Source organism: Schistocerca gregaria, unplaced genomic scaffold (genome assembly GCF_023897955.1).
Source record: "Schistocerca gregaria isolate iqSchGreg1 unplaced genomic scaffold, iqSchGreg1.2 ptg000199l, whole genome shotgun sequence".
NCBI lineage: Eukaryota > Metazoa > Arthropoda > Insecta > Orthoptera > Acrididae > Schistocerca > Schistocerca gregaria.
In genome coordinates this window covers 8,715,624-8,727,110 of record NW_026061737.1, presented here as the reverse complement: position 1 = coordinate 8,727,110, position 11,487 = coordinate 8,715,624, and positions in this window count along the sequence as shown.

Genomic DNA, 11,487 nt, shown 5'->3' with positions numbered 1-11,487 from the left:
TTTTTAGCTGGCTTTGGTGCCTTGGACATGAGCTAGGACCTTACGATTCTGCATGAAAGGAGGACTGGCAGCCGAGTTGCAGGGGAGAATGTGAAAAGTGTTCATATGTAGTAAAAACCTGAGAAATCCGTCCGTTTTCGTCATTTGTTATCGAATCGACTTAAAGCCATATCGTCACATTGCCCGCTCTGCTCTCGGAAACGGTTGTACTTATCGTCTGCAAAGCTATGTCGCGTGCTGCGGTATGCGGAGACACTAAAAGCACCATAGTAGAACACAGATCAAGCTTCTAAGTTGATGTAACAGCCAGTAAGAGGTAGTACAATTCAAGTTTTAATTACTGAATATTGACCTTTTAGCTGGCTTTGGTGCCTTGGACATGAGCTAGGACCTTAAGATTTTGCATGAAAGGAGGACTAGCAGCCGAGTTGCACGGGGGAAAGTGAAAAGTGTTCATATGTAGTAAAAACCTGAGACATCCATCCGTTTTCGTCATTTGTTATCGAATCGACTTATAGCCAGATCGTCACATTGGCCGCTCTTCTCTCTGAAACGGTTGTACTTATCGTCTGCAAAGCTATGTTGCGTGCTGCGGTATGTGGAGACACTAAAAGCACCATAGTAGGAAACAGATGAAGCATCTAAGTTGATGTAATAGCCAGTAAGAAGTAATCCAATTCAAGTTTTGGGTATCGATTATTGACTTTTTAGCTGGCTTTGGTGCCTTGGACATGAGCTAGGACCTTAAGATTCTGCATGAAAGGAGTACTAGCAGCCGAGTTGCACGGGAGAATGTGAAAAGTTTTCATATGTAGTAAAAACCTGAGAAATCCGTCCGTTTTCGTCATTTGTTATCGAATCGACTTAAAGCCAGATCGACACATTGGCCGCTCTTCTCTGAAACGGTTGTACTTATCGTCTGCAAAGCTATGTCGCGTGCTGCGGTATCCTGAGACACTACAAGCACCATAGTAGAACACAGATGAAGCTTCTAAGTTGATGTACTAGCCAGTAAGAGGTAGTACAATTCAAGTTTTAATTACTGAATATTGACCTTTTAGCTGGCTTTGGTGCCTTGGACATGAGCTAGGACCTTAAGATTTTGCATGAAAGGAGGACTAGCAGCCGAGTTGCACGGGAAAATGTGAAAAGTGTTCATATGTAGTAAAAACCTGAGACATCCATCCGTTTTCGTCATTTGTTATCGAATCGATTTAAAGCCAGATCGTCACATTGGCCGCTCTTCTCTCTGAAACGGTTGTACTTATCGTCTGCAAAACTATGTCGCGTGGTGCGGTATGCGGAGAAACTAAAACCACCGTAGTAGAACACACATGAAGCTTCTAAGTTGATGTAATAGCCAGTAAGAAGTAATCCAATTCAAGTTTTGGGTATCGATTATTGACTTTTTAGCTTGCTTTGGTGCCTTGGACATGAGCTAGGACCTTAAGATTCCGCATGAAAGGAGGACTAGCAGCCGAGTTGCACGGGAGAATGTGAAAAGTTTTCATATGTAGTAAAAACCTGAGAAATCCGTCCGTTTTCGTCATTTGTTATCGAATCGACTTAAAGCCAGATCGACACATTGGCCGCTCTTCTCTCTGAAACGGTTGTACTTATCGTCTGCAAAGCTATGTCGTGTGCTGCGGTATGCTGAGACACTACAAGCACCATAGTAGAACACAGATGAATCTTCTAAGTTGATGAACTAGCCAGTAAGAGGTAGTACAATTCAAGTTTTAGGTACTGAATATTGACCTTTTAGCTGGCTTTGGTGCCTTGGACATGAGCTAGGACCTTAAGATTCTGCATGAAAGGAGAACTAGCAGCCGAGTTGCAGGGGAGAATGTGAAAAGTGTTCAAATAGAGTAAAAACCTGAGAAATCCGTCCGTTTTCGTCATTTGTTATCGAATCGACTTAAAGCCAGATCGTCACATTGGCCGTTCTGCTCTCGGAAACGCTTGTACTTATCGTCTGCAAAGCTATGTCGCGTGTTGCCGTAGGCGGAAACAGGAAAAGCATCATAGTAGAACACAGATGAAGCTTCTAAGTTGATGTAATAGCCAGTAAGAAGTAGTCCATTTCAAGTTTTAGGTATCGATTATTGACTTTTTAGCTGGCTTTGGTTCCTATGACATGAGCTAGGACCTTACGATTCTGCATGAAAGGAGGACTGGCAGCCGAGTTGCAGGGGAGGATGTGAAAAGTGTTCATATGTAGTAAAAACCTGAGAAATCCGTCCGTTTTCGTCATTTGTTATCGAATCGACTTAAAGCCAGATCGTCACATTGCTCGCACAGCTGTCGGAAGCGGTTGTACTTATCGTCTGCAAAGCTATGTCGCGTGCTGCGGTATGCGGAGACACTAAAAGCACCATAGTAGAACACAGATCAAGCTTCTAAGTTGATGTAATAGCCAGTAAGAAGTAGTACAATTCAAGTTTTAGGTATCGATTATTGACTTTTTAGCTGGCTTTGGTGCCTTGGACATGAGCTATGACCTTAACATTTTGCATGAAAGGAGGAATAGCAGCCGAGTTGCACGGGAGAATGTGAAAAGTGTTCATATGTAGTAAAAACCTTAGAAATCTGTCCGTTTTCGTCATTTGTTATCGAATCGACTTAAAGCCAGATCGTCACATTGGCCGCTCTTCTCTCTGAAACGGTTGTACTTATCGTCTGCAAAGCTATGTTGCGTGCTGCGGTATGTGGAGACACTAAAAGCACCATAGTAGGAAACAGATGAAGCATCTAAGTTGATGTAATAGACAGTAAGAAGTAATCCAATTCAAGTTTTGGGTATCGATTATTGACTTTTTAGCTTGCTTTGGTGCCTAGGACATGAGCTAGGACCTTAAGATTCTGCATGAAAGGAGGACTAGCAGCCGAGTTGCACGGGAGAATGTGAAAAGTTTTCATATGTAGTAAAAACCTGAGAAATCTGTCCGTTTTCGTCATTTGTTATCGAATCGACTTAAAGCCAGATCGACACATTGGCCGCTCTTCTCTCTGAAACGGTTGTACTTATCGTCTGCAAAGCTATGTCGCGTGCTGCTGTATGCGGACACACTAAAATCACCATAGTAGAACACAGATGAAGCTTCTAAGTTCATGTAATAGCAGGTAAGAAGTAGTACAATTCAAGTTTTAGGTATCGATTATTGACTTTTTAGATGGCTTTGGTGCCTTGGACATGAGCTATTACCTAAACATTCTGCATGAAAGGAGGAGTAGCAGCCGAGTTGCACGGGAGAATGTGAAAAGTGTTCATATGTAGTAAAAACCTTAGAAATCCGTCCGTTTTCGTCATTTGTTATCGAATCGACTTAAAGCCAGATCGTCACATTGGCCGCTCTTCTCTCTGAAACGGTTGTACTTATCGTCTGCAAAGCTATGTTGCGTGCTGCGGTATGTGGAGACACTAAAAGCACCATAGTAGGAAACAGATGAAGCATCTAAGATGATGTAATAGCCAGTAAGAAGTAATCCAATTCAAGTTTTGGGTATCGATTATTGACTTTTTAGCTGGCTTTGGTGCCTTGGACATGAGCTAGGACCTTAAGATTCTGCATGAAAGGAGGACTAGCAGCCCAGTTGCACGGGAGAATGTGAAAAGTTTTCATATGTAGTAAAAACCTGAGAAATCCATCCGTTTTCGTCATTTGTTATCGAATCGACTTAAAGCCAGATCGACACATTGGCCGCTCTTCTCTCTGAAACGGTTGTACTTATCGTCTGCAAAGCTATGTCGCGTGCTGCGGTATGCTGAGACACTACAAGCACCATAGTAGAACACAGATGAAGCTTCTAAGTTGATGTACTAGCCAGTAAGAGGTGGTACAATTCAAGTTTTAGGTAATGAATATTGATCTTTTAGCTGGCTTTGGTGCCTTGGACATGAGCTAGGACCTTAAGATTCTGCATGAAAGGAGGACTAGCAGCCAAGTTGCACGGGAGAATGTGAAAAGTGTTCATATGTAGTAAAAACCTGAGAAATCCGTCCGTTTCCGTCATTTGTTATCGAATCGACTTAAAGCCAGATCGTCACATTGGCCGCTCTTCTCTCTGAAACGGTTGTACTTATCGTCTGCAAAACCATGTCGCGTGCTGCGATATGCGGAGAAACTAAAAGCACCGTAGTAGAACACAGATGAAGCTTCTAAGTTTATGTAATAGCCAGTAAGAAGTACTAGAATTCAAGTTTTAGGTATCGATTATTGACTTTTTAGCAGGCTTTGGTGCCGTGGACATGAGCTAGGACCTTAAGATTCTGCATGAAAGGAGGACTAGCAGCCGAGTTCCATGGGAGGATGTGAAAAGTGTTCATATGTAGTAAAAACCTGAGAAATCCGTACGTTTTCCTCATTTGTTATCGAATCGACTTAAAGCCAGATCGTCACATTGGCCGCTCTTCTCTCTGAAACGGTTGTACTTATCGTCTGCAAAGCTATGTCGCCTGCTGCGGTATGCTGAGACACTACAAGCACCACAGTAGAACACAGATGAAGCTTCTAAGTTGATGTAATAGCCAGTAAGAAGTAGTACAATTCAAGTTTCAGGTATTGAATATTGAATTTTTAGCTGGATTTGGTGCCTTGGACATGAGCTAGGACCTTAATATTCTGCATGAAAGGAGGACTAGCAGCCGAGTTGCATGAGAGAATGTGAAAAGTGGTCAAATGTAGTAAAAACCTGAGAAATACGTCTGTTTTCGTCATTTGTTATCGAATCGACTTAAAGCCAGATCGTCACATTGGCCGCTCTTCTCCCTGAAACGGTTGTACTTATCGTCTGCAGAGCTATGTTGCGTGCTGCGGTATGTGGAGACACTAAAAGCACCATAGTAGGAAACAGATGAAGCATCTAAGTTGATGTAATAGCCAGTAAGAAGTAATCCAATTCAAGTTTTGGGTATCGATTATTGACTTTTTAGCTGGCTTTGGTGCCTTGGACATGAGCTAGGACCTTAAGATTCTGCATGAAAGGAGGACTAGCAGCCCAGTTGCACGGGAGAATGTGAAAAGTTTTCATATGTAGTAAAAACCTGAGAAATCCGTCCGTTTTCGTCATTTGTTATCGAATCGACTTAAAGCCAGATCGACACATTGGCCGCTCTTCTCTCTGAAACGGTTGTACTTATCTTCTGCAAAGCTATGTCGCGTGCTGCGGTATGCTGAGACACTACAAGCACCATAGTAGAACACAGATGAAGCTTCTAAGTTGATGTACTAGCCAGTAAGAGGTAGTACAATTCAAGTTTTAGGTACTGAATATTGATCTTTTAGCTGTCTTTGGTGCCTTGGACATGAGCTAGGACCTTAAGATTTTGCATGAAAGGAGGACTAGCAGCCGAGTTGCACGGGAGAATGTGAAAAGTGTTCATATGTAGTAAAAACCTGAGACATCCATCCGTTTTCGTCATTTGTTATCGAATCGACTTAAAGCCAGATCGTCACATTGGCCGCTCTTCTCTCTGAAACGGTTGTACTTATCGTCTGCAAAACTATGTCGCGTGCTGCGGTATGCGGAGACACTAAAAGCACCATAGTAGAACACAGATCAAGCTTCTAAGCTGATGTAATAGCCAGTAAGAAGTAGTACAATTCAAGTTTTAGGTATTGAATATTGACCTTTTAGCTGGCTTTGGTGCCTTGGACATGAGCTAGGACCTTAAGATTCTGCATGAAAGGAGGACTAGCAGCCGAGTTGCACGGAAGAATGTGAAAAGTGTTCATATGTAGTAAAAACCTGAGACATCCGTCCGTTTTCGTCATTTGTTATCGAATCGACTTAAAGCCACATCGTCACATTGGCCGCTCCTCTCTCTGAAACGATTGTACTTATCGTCTGCAAAACTATGTCGCGTGCTGCGGTATGCGGAGAAACTAAAAGCACTGTAGTAGAACACAGATGAAGCTTCTAAGTTGATGTATTAGACAGTAAGAAGTGTACAATTCAAGTTTTAGGTATTGATTATTGACTTTTTAGCTGGCTTTGGTGCCTTGGACATGAGCTAGGACCTTAAGATTCTGCATGAAAGGAGGACTAGCAGCCAAGTTGCACGGGAGAATGTGAAAAGTGTTCATATGTAGTAAAAACCTGAGAAATCCGTCCGTTTTCGTCATTTGTTATCGAATCGACTTAAAGCCAGATCGTCACATTGGCCGCTCTTCTCTCTGAAACGGTTGTACTTATCGTCTGCAAAACCATGTCGCGTGCTGCGGTATGCGGAGAAACTAAAAGCACCGTAGTAGAACACAGATGAAGCTTCTAAGTTTATGTAATAGCCAGTAAGAAGTACTAGAATTCAAGTTTTAGGTATCGATTATTGACTTTTTAGCTGGCTTTGGTGCCGTGGACATGAGCTAGGACCTTAAGATTCTGCATGAAAGGAGGACTAGCAGCCGAGTTGCATGGGAGGATGTGAAAAGTGTTCATATGTAGTAAAAACCTGAGAAATCCGTCCGTTTTCCTCATTTGTTATCGAATCGACTTAAAGCCAGATCGTCACATTGGCCGCTCTTCTCTCTGAAACGGTTGTACTTATCGTCTGCAAAGCTATGTCGCCTGCTGCGGTATGCTGAGACACTACAAGCACCACAGTAGAACACAGATGAAGCTTCTAAGTTGATGTAATATCCAGTAAGAAGTAGTACAATTCAAGTTTTAGGTATTGATTATTGACTTTTTAGCTGGCTTTGGTGCCTTGGACATGAGCTAGGACCTTAAGATTCTGCATGAAAGGAGGACTAGCAGCCGAGTTGCACGGGAGAATGTGAAAAGTGTTCATATGTAGTAAAAACCTGAGAAATCCGTCCGTTTTCGTCATTTGTTATCGAATCGACTTAGAGCCAGATCGACACATTGGCCGCTCTTCTCTCTGAAACGGTTGTACTTATCGTCTGCAAAGCTATGTCGCGTGCTGCGGTATGCTGAGACACTACTAGCACCATAGTAGAACACAGATGAAGCTTCTAAGTTGATGTAATATCCAGTAAGAAGTAGTACAATTCAAGTTTTAGGTATTGATTATTGACTTTTTAGCTAGCTTTGGTGCCTTGGACATGAGCTAGGACCTTAAGATTCTGCATGAAAGGAGTACTAGCAGCCGAGTTGCACGGGAGAATGTGAAAAGTTTTCATATGTAGTAAAAACCTGAGAAATCCGTCCGTTTTCGTCATTTGTTATCGAATCGACTTAGAGCCAGATCGACACATTGGCCGCTCTTCTCTCTGAAACGGTTGTACTTATCGTCTACAAAGCTATGTCGCGTGCTGCGTTATGCGGAGACACTAAAAGCACCATAGTAGAACATAGATGAAGCTTCTAAGTTGATGTAATAGCCAGTAAGAAGTAGTACAATTCAAGTTTTAGGTATCGATTATTGACTTTTTAGCTGGCTTTGGTGCCTTGGACATGAGCTAGGACCTTAAGATTCTGCATGAAAGGAGGACTAGCAGCCGAGTTGCACGGGAGAATGTGAAAAGTGTTCATATGCAGTAAAAACCTGAGACATCCGTCCGTTTTCGTCATTTGTTATCGAATCGACTTAAAGCCAGATCGTCACATTGGCCGCTCTTCTCTCTGAAACGGTTGTACTTATCGTCTGCAAAGCTATGTCGCGTGCTGCGGTATGCTGAGACACTACAAGCACCATAGTTGAACACAGATGAAGCTTCTAAGTTGATGTAATATCCAGTAAGAAGTAGTACAATTCAAGTTTTAGGTATTGAATATTGAATTTTTAGCTGGCTTTGGTGCCTTGGACATGAGCTAGGACCTTAATATTCTGCATGAAAGGAGGACTAGCAGCCGAGTTGCACGGGAGAATGTGAAAAGTGTTCATCTGTAGTAAAAACCTGAGAAATCCGTCCGTTTTCGTCATTTGTTATCGAATCGACTTAAAGCCAGATCGACACATTGACCGCTCTGCTCTCTGAAACGGTTGTACTTATCGTCTGCAAAGCTATGTCGCGTACTGCGGTATTCGGAGACACTAAAAGCACCATAGTAGAACACAGATGAAGCTTCTAAAATGATGTAATAGCCAGTAGGAAGTAGTACAATTCAAGTTTTAGGTATCGGTTATTGACTTTTTAGCTGGCTTTGGTGCCTTGGACATGAGCTAGGACCTTAAGATTCTGCATGAAAGGAGGACTAGCAGCCGAGTTGCACGGGAGAATGTGAAAAGTGTTCATATGTAGTAAAAACCTGAGAAATCCGTCCGTTTTCGTCATTTGTTATCGAATCGACTTAAAGCCAGATCGTCACATTGGCCGATCTTCTCTCTGAAACGGATGTACTTATCGTCTGCAAAGCTATGTCGCGTGCTGCGGTATGCTGAGACACTAAAAGCACCATAGTAGAACACAGATCAAGCTTCTAAGTTGATGTAATAGCCAGTAAGAAGTAGTACAATTCAAGTTTTAGGTACTGAATATTGACCTTTTAGCTGGCTTTGGTGCCTTGGACATGAGCTAGGACCTTAAGATTCTGCATGAAAGGAGGACTAGCAGCCGAGTTGCACGGGAGAATGTGAAAAGTGTTCATATGTAGTAAAAACCTGAGAAATCCGTCCGTTTTCTTCATTTGTTATCGAATCGACTTAAAGCCAGATCGTCACATTGGCCGATCTTCTCTCTGAAACGGATGTACTTATCGTCTGCAAAGCTATGTCGCGTGCTGCGGTATGCGGAGACACTAAAAGCACCATAGTAGAACACAGATCAAGCTTCTAAGTTGATGTAATAGCCAGTAAGAAGTAGTACAATTCAAGTTTTAGGTATTGAATATTGACCTTTTAGCTGGCTTTGGTGCCTTGGACATGAGCTAGGACCTTAAGATTCTGCATGAAAGGAGGACTAGCAGCCGAGTTGCAGGGGAGAATGTGAAAAGTGTTCATATGTAGTAAAAACCTGAGAAATCCGTCCGTTTTGGTCATTTGTTATCGAATCGACTTAAAGCCAGATCGTCACATTGGCCGCTCTTCTCTCTGAAACGCTTGTACTTATCGTCTGCAAAGCTATGTCGCGTGCTGCGGTATGTGGAGACACTAAAAGCACCATAGTAGAACACAGATGAAGCTTCTAAGTTGATGTAATAGCCAGTAAGAAATAGTGGAATTCAAGTTTTAGGTATCGATTATTGACTTTTTAGCTGGCTTTGGTGCCTTGGACATGAGCTAGGACCTTAAGATTCTGCATGAAAGGAGGACTAGCAGCCGAGTTGCACGGGAGAATGTGAAAAGTGTTCATATGTAGTAAAAACCTGAGAAATCCGTCCGTTTTCTTCATTTGTTATCGAATCGACTTAAAGCCAGATCGTCACATTGGCCGATCTTCTCTCTGAAACGGATGTACTTATCGTCTGCAAAGCTATGTCGCGTGCTGCGGTATGCGGAGACACTAAAAGCACCATAGTAGAACACAGATCAAGCTTCTAAGTTGATGTAATAGCCAGTAAGAAGTAGTACAATTCAAGTTTTAGGTATTGAATATTGACCTTTTAGCTGGCTTTGGTGCCTTGGACATGACCTAGGAACTTAAGATTCTGCATGAAAGGAGGACTAGCAGCCGAGTAGCACGGGAGAATGTGAAAAGTGTTCATATGTAGTAAAAACCTGAGACATCCGTCCGTTTTCGTCATTCGTTATCGAATCGACTTAAAGCCAGATCGTCACATTGGCCGCTCTTCTCTCTGAAACGGTTGTACTTATCGTCTGCAAGCTATGTCGCGTGTTGCCGTAGGCGGAAACAGGAAAAGCACCATAGTAGAACACAGATGAAGCTTCTAAGTTGATGTAATAGCCAGTAAGAAGTAGTACAATTCAAGTTTCAGGTATTGAATATTGAATTTTTAGCTGGATTTGGTGCCTTGGACATGAGCTAGGACCTTAATATTCTGCATGAAAGGAGGACTAGCAGCCGAGTTGCATGAGAGAAATTGAAAAGTGGTCAAATGTAGTAAAAACCTGAGAAATACGTCTGTTTTCGTCATTTGTTATCGAATCGACTTAAAGCCAGATCGTCACATTGGCCGCTCTTCTCCCTGAAACGGTTGTACTTATCGTCTGCAAAGCTATGTCGCGTGCTGCGGTATGCGGAGACACTAAAAGCACCATAGTAGAACACAGATGAAGCTTCTAAGTTGATGTAATATCCAGTAAGAAGTAGTACAATTCAAGTTTTAGGTATTGATTATTGACTTTTTAGCTGGCTTTGGTGCCTTGGACATGAGCTAGGACCTTAAGATTCTGCATGAAAGGAGGACTAGCAGCCGAGTTGCACGGGAGAATGTGAAAAGTGTTCATATGTAGTAAAAACCTGAGAAATCCGTCCGTTTTCGTCATTTGTTATCGAATCGACTTAGAGCCAGATCGACACATTGGCCGCTCTTCTCTCTGAAACGGTTGTACTTATCGTCTGCAAAGCTATGTCGCGTGCTGCGGTATGCTGAGACACTACTAGCACCATAGTAGAACACAGATGAAGCTTCTAAGTTGATGTAATATCCAGTAAGAAGTAGTACAATTCAAGTTTTAGGTATTGATTATTGACTTTTTAGCTGGCTTTGGTGCCTTGGACATGAGCTAGGACCTTAAGATTCTGCATGAAAGGAGGACTAGCAGCCGAGTTGCACGGGAGAATGTGAAAAGTGTTCATATGTAGTAAAAACCTGAGAAATCCGTCCGTTTTCGTCATTTGTTATCGAATCGACTTAGAGCCAGATCGACACATTGGCCGCTCTTCTCTCTGAAACGGTTGTACTTATCGTCTACAAAGCTATGTCGCGTGCTGCGTTATGCGGAGACACTAAAAGCACCATAGTAGAACATAGATGAAGCTTCTAAGTTGATGTAATAGCCAGTAAGAAGTAGTACAATTCAAGTTTTAGGTATCGATTATTGACTTTTTAGCTGGCTTTGGTGCCTTGGACATGAGCTAGGACCTTAAGATTCTGCATGAAAGGAGGACTAGCAGCCGAGTTGCACGGGAGAATGTGAAAAGTGTTCATATGCAGTAAAAACCTGAGACATCCGTCCGTTTTCGTCATTTGTTATCGAATCGACTTAAAGCCAGATCGTCACATTGGCCGCTCTTCTCTCTGAAACGGTTGTACTTATCGTCTGCAAAGCTATGTCGCGTGCTGCGGTATGCTGAGACACTACAAGCACCATAGTTGAACACAGATGAAGCTTCTAAGTTGATGTAATATCCAGTAAGAAGTAGTACAATTCAAGTTTTAGGTATTGAATATTGAATTTTTAGCTGGCTTTGGTGCCTTGGACATGAGCTAGGACCTTAATATTCTGCATGAAAGGAGGACTAGCAGCCGAGTTGCACGGGAGAATGTGAAAAGTGTTCATCTGTAGTAAAAACCTGAGAAATCCGTCCGTTTTCGTCATTTGTTATCGAATCGACTTAAAGCCAGATCGACACATTGACCGCTCTGCTCTCTGAAACGGTTGTACTTATCGTCTGCAAAGCT